Genomic DNA, 11,935 nt, shown 5'->3' on the forward strand with positions numbered 1-11,935 from the left:
AGGGAGGAGTGATAGGGAATGGCAAAGGACACACTGACAAAGGAGATTAATCAGAACTGGCTTTGACAAGCACTGTGGCAATTGGACAATTAAAACAGATATTCGGAGGTGGGGAAGAAGAATGAACTGGGGAGGAGGGTAGAGAAAACAGTGCAACAATGAATGAATGAGAACCCAAAATCTCTGAAAATTCTCATTAACACTAATAAAATTTAATAATAATTAAAAAATGTGAAGACTTGGAACACTTGCAACAGAGGATCAAAAACTATAGCCTTCAAAATAAATTCTAGTTCAACATCAAGAAAACAAAAATCCTCACCATTAGATCCACAGGCAGATCCTGACAGATTGAGAAAAGATTGAAGTTGTCAACGACTTTCTAGAATCAACTCATCATAAAAACAGTTAAGAACCCAAAAGATGTGTTGCACTGGGAAATATATACTGTCAAGGACTTCTTTAATGTTCTAAAGAAAAGAGATGTTAATTTAAAAACGAAGTTGAATCTGTTATAGTTACATGCTGTCAAGTTGGAAAGAACTCATAACTGACCCTCCGGTGGATTTGTAGAGGCTGTAAATGGCACAGAAGGAAACTACTCATGCACAGCAAGTAGTGGATTCGGACCACCTTCTTTTGGTGTGGCAGCACAACTCTATACCCATTAGGTCACTAGAGCAGTCTGCAGATGGAATAATTTCTCTAATTTCCACTTCAGATTCCTTATTTCTGGTGTTTAGAAATCTAGCTGATTTGTATTTGTTGACCCGTACCATGAAACTTTGATAAATTCCTCTATTGTTCTTGTTGTTTATATGTACCCTTGAGTCAACAATGACTCATAGCTGACCCTGTAGACAGTTTTCAGAGGTATAAAACACACAGGGGAAGATTGTCCAGATTTCCCTTATTGGTGGCATAGAACCATATTGCTTTGGGTTGGCACCACAAATCTACTTAGCCATTTTCTTATGGATTCTTTTCTCTATATAGGATTATTATCAGCAATGAATAGATATATTTTTATTTCCTTTATTTCTATCTGAGTACTCTTTATTCTTTTTCTTGTCTTTTTGTTCTGGCTACGACAACATTTAATAGAAGTGATAAGAGCGGATACCTTTTGTCTTCTTGCCAATATCAAATGGAAAGTTCCTGATCTTTCTATGCTAACTACTATGTTCATTGTCAACTTTTCATATGTGTCTTGACTCATAGTGAGGAATCTCCTTTTTTTTAACTTTTTTCTTATACTAGTTCACTTACAAAGTTCGTCTATGTTGTTTTTAAAAATATTTATTTATTGTTGCACACTTTGTTCTCTTCCCTATCTTTCCCCCTGCACCCATCCACCAACTTGTTCCAGATTGTTTTCATGTATTGTTTGTTGTTGTTGTTAGGTGCTGTAGAGTCTTAGACGACTCATAGTAACCCTATGAATGAAAGGCCTGAGCACGGTTCATAGAGTTTCAGGAGGCAAGCCATTTTGGAAATGGATGTATAATGCCTAATTATATATTTTTTCAGACAATGTACTGTTATGCAATAATGTTCCAATACTTAATATCTATCCACACTTTTCCTATTCTCTTCTCAACTCTCTTCTTATTACAGCCCTCTTTAGGGTTTTCATCCATAATAATTTCTGCGTTTTATCAATTGCTTTTTCTGCATCGGTATCTTAATTACATAGTCCTTTCCCTTTATTCCATGAGTGTGGTATATTAGGTTGATTGATTTTCTGATGTTAATACATACCTGCATTCCTTAAATAAATTCCATTGGATCATGAGGACTCTAATATGATGTTCTGTTCACATTAACCACAAGAGATTAGTCTGGTGTTTTCCTTCCTTGTGGTGCCTTTGGCTGTGGTATCAATTTGCTACCCTGTTTTTTTGTTCTTGAAGACCAAACTATGTTTGACTCAGTCTCTACTGTTTCTTCAACACCCAGTCCAGCGCTTGTTGCATAACACACTCTACGTTTTTGTGTGGGAATGAACAACTGACTGACTGACTGAATGAATACATGAGCTTTCAAATAAATAATTCTCAGCTTTCTCTATCAATACCAATTGCCATGGGGTTGACTCCAATTTCTAATCCATGTGTTAGAGCATAACTGTGCTCTCCAGCGCTTTCAACGACTGTTGTTGTTGTCTATCATGGAGTTGGAAAGAAATCATAGCTGACCCTCCAGTGGGTTTTCAGAGGCACTTAACTGCACACAGGGATATTGTCCATCCTTCTCCTACAAAGTAGATGGTGCCTTTGGGATTGCAGTGCAGCTTTTTGTCACTAGGACTAGTCCTTTGAAAATAGGTCACCAGATGTGTTTCTAATGTGACTCTACGTGAACTCAAACTGACAACCTTCCAGTTAGCAGCTAAACATGGTAACTGCCTGTACTACCTTGAGAATCTCAGTCTCCTCTGTGTCTGCAAACCAGAGTTTCAGTCAAGGACTTTTCAATACATTCCTGGAACATCTCTAACAATTATTCTAGGTAATTAATGTCTTTTCAAGAAACATGCTTTCTACTCTCAGGTCATATAAACTATCACCTAAGTCGACACTTAATATATATCAAGGAAGAAAAAGGAGCATTGGGGTGTTAAGAGTAGGAGCAAAAACAGGCTTAGAAATTATTTCTACTTTTCTTATACAGAGGAAAGAACCCTTGGTGGCATGTTGTTGTTGTTAGGTGCCATTGAGTCGATTACAACTCATAGTGACCCTATGAGCAACAGACCTGAAGGCTGTCCTATTCTGTGCCATGCTCACTGTCTCTGATACCTGGGAGCCCATTGCTGCAATCACTGTGTCATTTCATCTTGATAGGGGTGTTCTTTTCTTTCACTGGCCCTCCATCCTTTCAAATATTATGTCCTTTCCCAAGGGAGACTAAGGTGTGTCTGATACAGGCCATGGTCTTCGCAATCACCTGTTATGCATCAGAGAGTTGGACAATGACCAAGGAGGATAGAAGGAGAATTGATGCCTTTGAGCTGTGGTGCTGGAGAAGAGTATTGAGAATACCATGGACTGCTAGGAAAACAAACAGATTTGTCCTGGAAAGGGTTAAACCGGGTGGCTCCTTGGAGGCAAGGATTCTGAGGCTCCGTCTAACATACTTTGGACATGTTGTGAGGAGAGACCGGTCCTTAGAGAGGGACATCATGCTTGGGAGGGTGGAGGGACAGCGCAGGAGAGGAAGGCCCCCTCTATGAGGTGGATTGATTGAGTGACTGGGATAATTGGGATGGGAGTGTCACAGACAGTGCGATTGGCACAGGACAGAGCGGAGTTTAGGGCTGTTGTACATAGGGTTGCTATGAGTCGCAGGCGACTCGACGGCACATAACAACAACAACAACAATATGTATAACCATGAGAGATGAAGCTTTGTCATCCTTACCTCCAAGGAGCATTCTCACTGCATCTTTTCCAAGACATACCTGCTTGTTCTTTTGGCAATCCATGGGATACTCAGTACTCTTATCCATCACCACAACCTAATGATGTCAATTCTTCTTTTGTCATCCTTATTCATTGTCCAGCTCTCAGATGCATTGCAAGAAATTGAAAAGAGAAGCTCCTGAATTAGGCACATAGTAGTCTTCAGAATGACATTATTTCTCTTCAATATTTTTGAGAGATCTCTGACAAAGGACTTTTCCTAATCAATACGTGCCCTTATCTCCTGACTTCTGGTATTAAGAGTGTCGATTGTGGCATAGTGGTTAAGAATTTGGCTGCATATTAAAAGGTCAACAGTTCAATTCCTCTAACCATTCCAAGGAAAAGCATAAGACACTCTACTTCCACAAAGATGCATAAGCACAGGGTCATTATGAATCATAACTGATGTAATGGTAGTGGGTATACAGAGGAGGAAATACAGGCAGGGGTAGGCATATTGAAACAAAGAAATAAAATTACTTGATTGAGGCCACATAAATTACTCAACAGACATACTCAGTATTTATGACTCTCTTCCTATTTCTCAGATCCATAAAACATTATGACATTTTCTGACAACCCACTGAGAAACTTTTGTTGATCCAAGTGAACATATTACTTGATTTCATTACCAAAATCTAACTGTAGAAATAACTATGATAAATTACTGTGAAAAGTAAAATCCCTAATGCATGCTAAACTTTACAATTATTGTACTATTTTCTTTTGTAGTTTAGTAAAAAACATCCTAATCAATAATGCTTCATTTTTTTCAAATTAAGGCTTCTATCTCAGAAATGAAAAGAAGTGAACCTTTATACAAATGTCCACTCTTAGACTAGTAGGCCTTGCAAACTATAGATTGTTTGTATATGTGTGTTTTCTTTTTTTGTCTAGATACGCAACTCACAGCTGAAAAGCATACAGACGAGAAACCCATTAATGCTATCGTTATAAATTCAGTATCTGAATTCAGTATCACAGATGGACCAGCCAAGGAAACCCCCAATGAGAAAAGACTGTCAGAATCCAGCACATCACTGTCCTCCCTTGAAGAATGTCAGACGAGATTTTCTTACCTTCAGACTGATGCTTCAGTTCATCAGAGAGACACTGAGGGTACGTTTCTCCGAATTTAACCCATCTCTAAATAAAGTTTACCAAACCTCAGCCCCTACAAAAGCATCACATATGCTGTTATGAAGAAAAAAAAATGTCTACATGAATATTAAACAGGAAGATTTGACATAAACACTTCGGTGAATGACACATGTCAAGGTCACTTTGCAATTATGGGGTGCTTGGCAGATTGTTTGCTCTCAAAGCTGGGAATCAGAGGCAGTCTGCTTTACACAGTTGGGATTGTGTAAAAGCATTCTTGATATGGGACCCTGAAGTAGAAAAAGGAAAATGGTGGATTTCCTCCCCTTCTGCATCTGAGACAACTCAGCCTGAAACTCTAGACAAAGAGAAGGTAGTATAGTTGTATTTAAATGCTGTATCTACTGTATAATGTGCCCAGGTGCTCACATCAGCCACGTATCACAATGAGTTAGTTTCTTTAGGCACTATCACTTCCTGTGCATTCTCATTAGGGCCAACCCAGACCAAACTGTCCCTGCAGATGACACATGTCATATTTCATTTGCAAGAGCAATTTAGAATGGACTTGGTGATAAATTGTTAGCTGGGTCAAGTTCAAAATTGTGAACTCTACATCAAAACACATGGAATTTTATTTAAGTACGTTTTGCAGAGAACTTTAACAAGAGAGATAAACCATTCACAAATTCTGTAGGGTTTTATGTCTACATTTGCATTTAAGGAAATCCTGTCATTTCTCAAAGGAAAAGGCAAGAATACAATTTCTCACCTGTGTTTACATACATATTTACTTTTATAAAATAAGCAAAAATAAATAAATTTGGTATAATAGGAACTTGGGAATCACACCAGTTTAACTCCTGGCTCTTCCCCTTATTAACTACATAAATCTGGACAAGTTTGTTTACCAACTCTGAATTTCAGTCCCTCAGTTGTTACATGGTGCTATTTGCACACCAGGGGGTGTTTTGAGGTTCAAATGAAGTAACATGTGTAACGTGTCTAGTACAAGAACTAGCATATGTTAGCTATTCAGTTTTAGTTTTCATTTTCATTACAGTGTTAGACAATAAGTGAGGAGATTTCTAACATGTGCTATCTTGTGCAATTATCATGAAGGCTGTAGGCTAGAAGCTACAGGCTTAATTATAGTCAGTTGCTCAAAGGTCATGTGAGTAGTAAAGTAAGCTGGAAGTAAACAGCAGGGAATGGCAAGCTGAACAGGAGCACAAGCATCCCCTACGAGTTGTTGTCTCCACTCAACTCCACCTACTTGTTTCCAGAAGGAATTATAGGTCCAGAATTGCTAGATGAATCACACATTTTCAAGAAAAGCCAGATCGCTGGAATGTTATATGAAATATCCAGATTTTCAAGTGTTTATGACTAGTTATATCTCATATCACTAACCCTCAGATCTCAAACGCACCAAACAAGACACTTCATTTAGCCAAATCTAGCTGATATCCTGACAAGTTGCCACCTCAAAGCCAAAATTATGCCCAACTATCTGGTTCGAGTTGAGGTGGATGCCAATTAAGAAAATATTAATAAAGGAAAGTTCTATGCAAAAGTACTTAGAAATATCTTATTTTTGTTGTTGATAAGAGTGAATAGGTAGACAACATACCAATTGAATAGTTTCTTCATGAACATTCTGTGACATTGACTACAATCCTCTAGTTGTGCAACCTTCTCTCCTCTAAGTAGTTACTCCTTGATTTAATAGAAACTTTCTGTCACTATAGCTTCATATCTCATATTTTCCCTATAAAAGATTTTAAAAGAATAGGATGTTTAAGGTAGGTATTCTTTACCAGTTAACTAAATTATCATTTGTTTTTAAAAAGACTTCAGGCAGATTTTTTCTTTTATTAAATTTTATTAATTTTAATGAACATTTACAGAGTTTTTGCATTTCCATTCATTGATTGTTGCATTTTTCTCCCTGCCCAGACCCTAGTTCACTCTTCTCTTTGAAAAATAAAGGAAAAATTATTTCCTTGGTATACAATGCCCCACCCCCACCCCAGTGTACTTCACTATGCAGCCTTCATTCTGGACTCTTGTAATGACCATAATACCTAATTATATATCGCTTTTAAACTATTCTCTCCCTCATCTGTTTCAATGCAGTATACATAATTTATCCAATTTTTCTCAGTCTCACCCCAACCCTGATGTAAGTTCTGTCCTACAATAGTGGCACTATGCAATATTTGTCCTTTTGTGACTGAGATATTTCACTCAGCATAATGTTTTTGAGGGTCACCCGTTTTGAATAATATTGCATGAGTTCCTTGTTTTTCAATGCAGCATAGTATTCCATTGTGTGACTATACCACAGCTTCTCTATTTGTTTGTTGATGGACACTTAGGTTGTTTCCAAATCTTTGCTATTGTGAACAAAGATGCAATAAACATGAGTGTACATATATCTGCCTGGGTGACTATTATGGTTTCTTTACGGTATATTCCCAGTAGAGGAATTTCTGGATCAAATAGTATTTCTATTTGCAACTTTTTGAGAAAGTGTTATACAGCCTTCCACAGTGGTTGCACCATTTTACACTCCCACCAACAGTGAATAAGGGTTTCAGTTTTTCCACAACCTCACCAGCACTTGGTGTTTGCTACTCTGTTTAATTTTGCTGTTCTTACTGGGGTGAGATGATATCTCATAGTTGTTTTCAGACAGATATTTTGAGTGTAAAGTTTAAAGATTATCTCAGGACAATAATTTCACTTGCATAATTCCTATGTCTTAAAAGTTTATAAGTACCCATCCACAAACCAATAACTAATCTCTGTCGAGAGCAATAGAGTAAGAAGGAGAGTCAGAAGTAAAAAGAGGAAGTTGGACATGAGCTAATTGTCTACATGAAGAACTGATGCTTTGTCATGAGACCAGATGAACTGGGTCCAATAACCATTGCTTAGCATTTTGACTTTTGAAAAAGTCTATAGAAGAATTCTGATCTAAAGGGGGAAACTCAAAACAGAACTCAAAATTCTCACAGATTATAGACATTCTGCAGCCATGGAGACTGGATGAGTCCCTGAAAGCATTCCCTGGGTCAGTTTGCCAGAGTATTTTTGGTGCCAGAGTATGTTCATGTTGGGCTACAGGAACTTGTTTTCATTTGTGGCCAGCTAAGGACCCCGAAGTTAAGAAGCACCATCATACATATGCACACAGAAAACCACAGTGCCTCTCCATAGTCATCCCTAGAAATCCTAATAAAATAGACTGATATAATCAGCTCAGAACCTGAAACCTTGACTTCCCAGGGAATAGTTAAAATTACTTCTCTAGTGCAATATTAACTAATAATGGTGAGCCTCATGCAGAAAAATAACAGGTTATTCTTTAACAAAAGAGCAAAGGCTATTGACAAGGATTATTGAGGTAGGTTGTCTTACCTATGATCTAGGCTAAAACCATCCTCATCTAGGAAATTCAAGTTTTAAGTTAATAACAACCTTCCTCTGTTTCAATGTCAAAATACCCCTAGTGAAGATAAGATGTTCTGCTACTTGAATGAAAGAATAAAAAGGCCCAAACATAGTCTCAGGAAATAATCACTAGCCTAATCAAATAACAATGAAATCAAGAGTTAAAGTAGATTCACTTCATTTTCAAGAATTTTTGATAGTTAATTAATATAAGAAGGCAGAAATTGAGAGCTAGGGTCAATGTTCGCACTGAGATAAAGACAGAAATATCTTTTAGGAACAGCAGGGGGAACAGAAGGGAGAAGAGGCAATTGCATCCACTTTTCTGTAGTTTGTGGTTAATTTTTTCAAATGTACAAATGAGCACATAAGAGTGGATGCTTAATTACTAATATTGTTTTTTTCTTTTTTTTACACACTGGCCCACTTACGATGGAACAGAAAAGCCTCACGCATGCAGATTTTGTAAAATGTGCTATATCCATTAATGGAATTCATGGTGTGTGTTCTGATGGGAATTTAAAAGCATCTTGATTGCACAGCACAGACAGTGTAGTGCAGCATGATTATGACATTGGGGTTCATCATGTGTGGCCCTTTTCCTCAATAAAATGGAAAGAGGCCAAAGTGTGTGTGTGTGTGTATGTGTGTCTGTGTCTGCATGTGTGCGTCTCTGTGTGTGTCTGTGTCTGTGTCCCTGCTTCAGCTTCTTTACTCTTTCAACTACAAGAGCACCCTGTGGATAACTCCATATAATAGTAGAAAATAGGCTCCTTAAATAAATCCTTAGAATATATCTAATTGATGTATAATTTTAAATTTGAGACATATCATCCAGGTGGAAGAGGAAAATTATAAATATAAAATTCCTCAAAAGAATAGTCTTAATTACACCATGGACTACTGAATATAATGATTACATTTTCTACATTGTAAATTTCATACAATTAAATGTAGTGGTGTCACCTTAGAAAACGTTTCAATTTTATAATTATTTCAGTTCATTTGCTCAGAAAAAAACATAAGCACAAATTTACTAAGTATCACCCCAATCCAGTCATTCTAGTTTTACAGAACTGACTTAAACGTTAGTTGTGCTTGTCTGAACTTAAATAGATCTTGACATATTTAAGTGTCTATTAAAATTTATAACATCAAGGATGATACACAAGACAAAGAAAGGCATTCAGTCATACTTTATTTATTCCTATTCTACATTACAGTTCGGGGGTTGTAGGTTTTCCCCATTAGAACTGTATTAGAGGAATGGGGAAAAAATTTCATACTTTTTGGTAAAAAACTTTTAGTAATCATTTGAAGCTAATGTGTTGTGAATGTCATTATTATACTTAATTCTCTGGAATGGTACACTAACTTTTCAGAAAACTTGATAGGATTGGGCAACTTTCAGCCTTTCCTCCTTATTTTATTCTGGAGAATAGATGCGTTTACCTGGAATCGCTTTCAGAAGAATCAGATTTTTGCTGCTTTGCATAATGGTCCCAAAGGTTGCATGAGGTGTTCTGGAGTTAGCAATGCTACAGGAACTGCAATAGTGAGCTGAAGCCACCTCTTGTCCTCCTCTCCCAGTTTTGAGCATCATGGTGTCAAGATGTCAAGCTGGTGGAAGCAAGCCTGGGGAGCACAGAACCATGGTACTAATCTCAAGTACATTTGCAGAAGTTTTTGGCACTGTTACATCTCCCCCTGTAACTAGACCAGAACTTTTCTAATGAGTCCAATTCTCCTATTAATTAGCCAATACCCAACTGTAGATTTAGCACCTCTGGAAGTTGCTTTAATCCTTTAGTGTCATTAGGCTATCATTTACAACCTCCTTATCCTAAAGGTATCCAAGAAAGACACAAACAAAAAACAAAACTATCTTGCAAAGATGCTTGTCATGGGTTTATACTCACAGCCATTATCACTTACGGCTCTGTGGCCTGAACATCGCTAGTCCATCCAAATCCAGAGTTAAGAAGGTAAGAAGTGGGGAAATCATATGCATTTTCAGGCAGCAATAATTAAAGTTTATTGCAGGCTTCTAGAGCCTTCATGGGCAACTCACCAGAAGGCTAGCAGTTCAAATCCAATTGTTGTAAAGCAGAAAGATGAGTAGTCACTTTACATAAATATTTACAGCCATAAAAACCCAGTTGAAGGCAGCTACGAATTGGAACCAACTCCATAGAAGTGGATTTGGTATGCCAAAATGCCAGGGGTGAAGAAGAAGGGTTTAATGGACTGAGAATGTGTGACAAAAGTATTAGAATAGCTGAAAAGTCAAGTAAGGGAACAATGAGGCAACTCAGAGATCAGCACCAGTGGGAAAGTAATATTACCTTTTCCCTTTGACTTTCCTAAGACAAGTAGGAGGAACTCAGCACCAGCTGGAGCCACCAAGAGAAGATATTTTCAGAAGGAGATGAAGCTGAGAAGAAGACACACTCAATGTCTTGGTCATCAGTTGAAGCAGAGCACACGTGTCCCACCATTGGGTATCTCCAGCTCCAGCTCCAGCTCCTCAGGACCATCTGCACTCAGGGCACAGCTGTGCTCCACAGGTTTTACAATGGCTGGATTTCTAGAAGCAGATTGGCAAGCCTGTCTTCACCTAAAGCTAAAACGTCCTTGGTTTAAGCACTGGACTGCTAAGCAAAAGGGTTGGAAGTTCAAATCTACCAGATGTACTTTGTGAATAAGAACTTGCAGTCTGTTTCTAATTAATCCCAGTCTCAATTGAGAACCCTATGAACTGCAGTTTTACTAGGTACACTCAGGAGTGCAGTGAGGCAGAATCAAGTCAACAGTAACTAGGAACAGTGGACTGAACCTGACAGAGGCCATTAAGGAGAGCTTGAAGCACAAGCTTTGCTTATCCTGAGAATACAAAGAAGAAAAATCTCAGAGAGAAAACAAAGAGGCACCAGCCACCAATAAGCCCATAGTGTGCTGGGCTGAGTTCAAAGGTGGGAGAAAGAAAGTTCTTTAAGGGATAGACAGCTCCAAGGCTCAGAGATTTAGGGGAAGAAAATCTGGATTCAAATGACTGGCATCGCCCCCCCACCCCACCCCCCCCGCCTTCAGTGTTATTTCCCTGTGGCTCTCTGAGCCACATTCTCCTTATCTATAAAATCAGGTAGGAGACCAGAGAGTCATTCACAAGAGAAAACTAAAGGAGGGTGATGGTGGGGAGAGGAGAAGAGAGGGAGTACGGCAATACAGCTGTGGCCTTGGTAAGGCCGGGATACTTTGGAAATGTTGCAGATAAGAAGTCTGGCCATTGGATACACAATGAATTATCTGGGATAGATGGAGAGAAGGAGTGCTAATCTTCAGTTATGACTTTGAATGTAATGTTTATTAAGGTTTATGAAACAGTGCAGGCAACAGAAAACACAGTCATTCAGAAATGAAAGACAAACTCTCTTCAAACAGTTGCGAATTTTCCCTTTAACCACTTATATTACTGTTTTGCAAACAAAATGGGCATATGCTAAACAATTTTTTGACTGCTTGCATAGAATTATTTAATATGCCTTTTAGGGAAAATATGGTACACATTTGAAAGTTTGGAAAAAATCTGTTTTCAATTCATTAATGTTACCATGGTTTTTTTGGGCAAGAAAGTCTGCCTTTTATAACCAAATAAAAAGGATTGACTTAGAAATAGCAAAAGTGAGCTCCAGTCTCAAATGCAAAATAGAAGTGGAAAGGAGGGAGGAGGGAATGCCAATAGGATTAGGCCAAACTTTTTTTTTTAAATAAAGAGACATTTTGGGGTGTAGCTCAGAAGCAGAGACTGGCCAAGCCTGCCAACTTCAGCTGATTTTGACAAGAACGATCGGATCCTGAGATTATATGCCCTCAGGAAATTGTAGAGCCATTCTAAAAACAAGGCCTTC

Source organism: Elephantulus edwardii, unplaced genomic scaffold, assembly GCF_000299155.1.
Source record: "Elephantulus edwardii isolate Elephantulus edwardi_28Jun2011 unplaced genomic scaffold, EleEdw1.0 scaffold00177, whole genome shotgun sequence".
Lineage (NCBI taxonomy): Eukaryota > Metazoa > Chordata > Mammalia > Macroscelidea > Macroscelididae > Elephantulus > Elephantulus edwardii.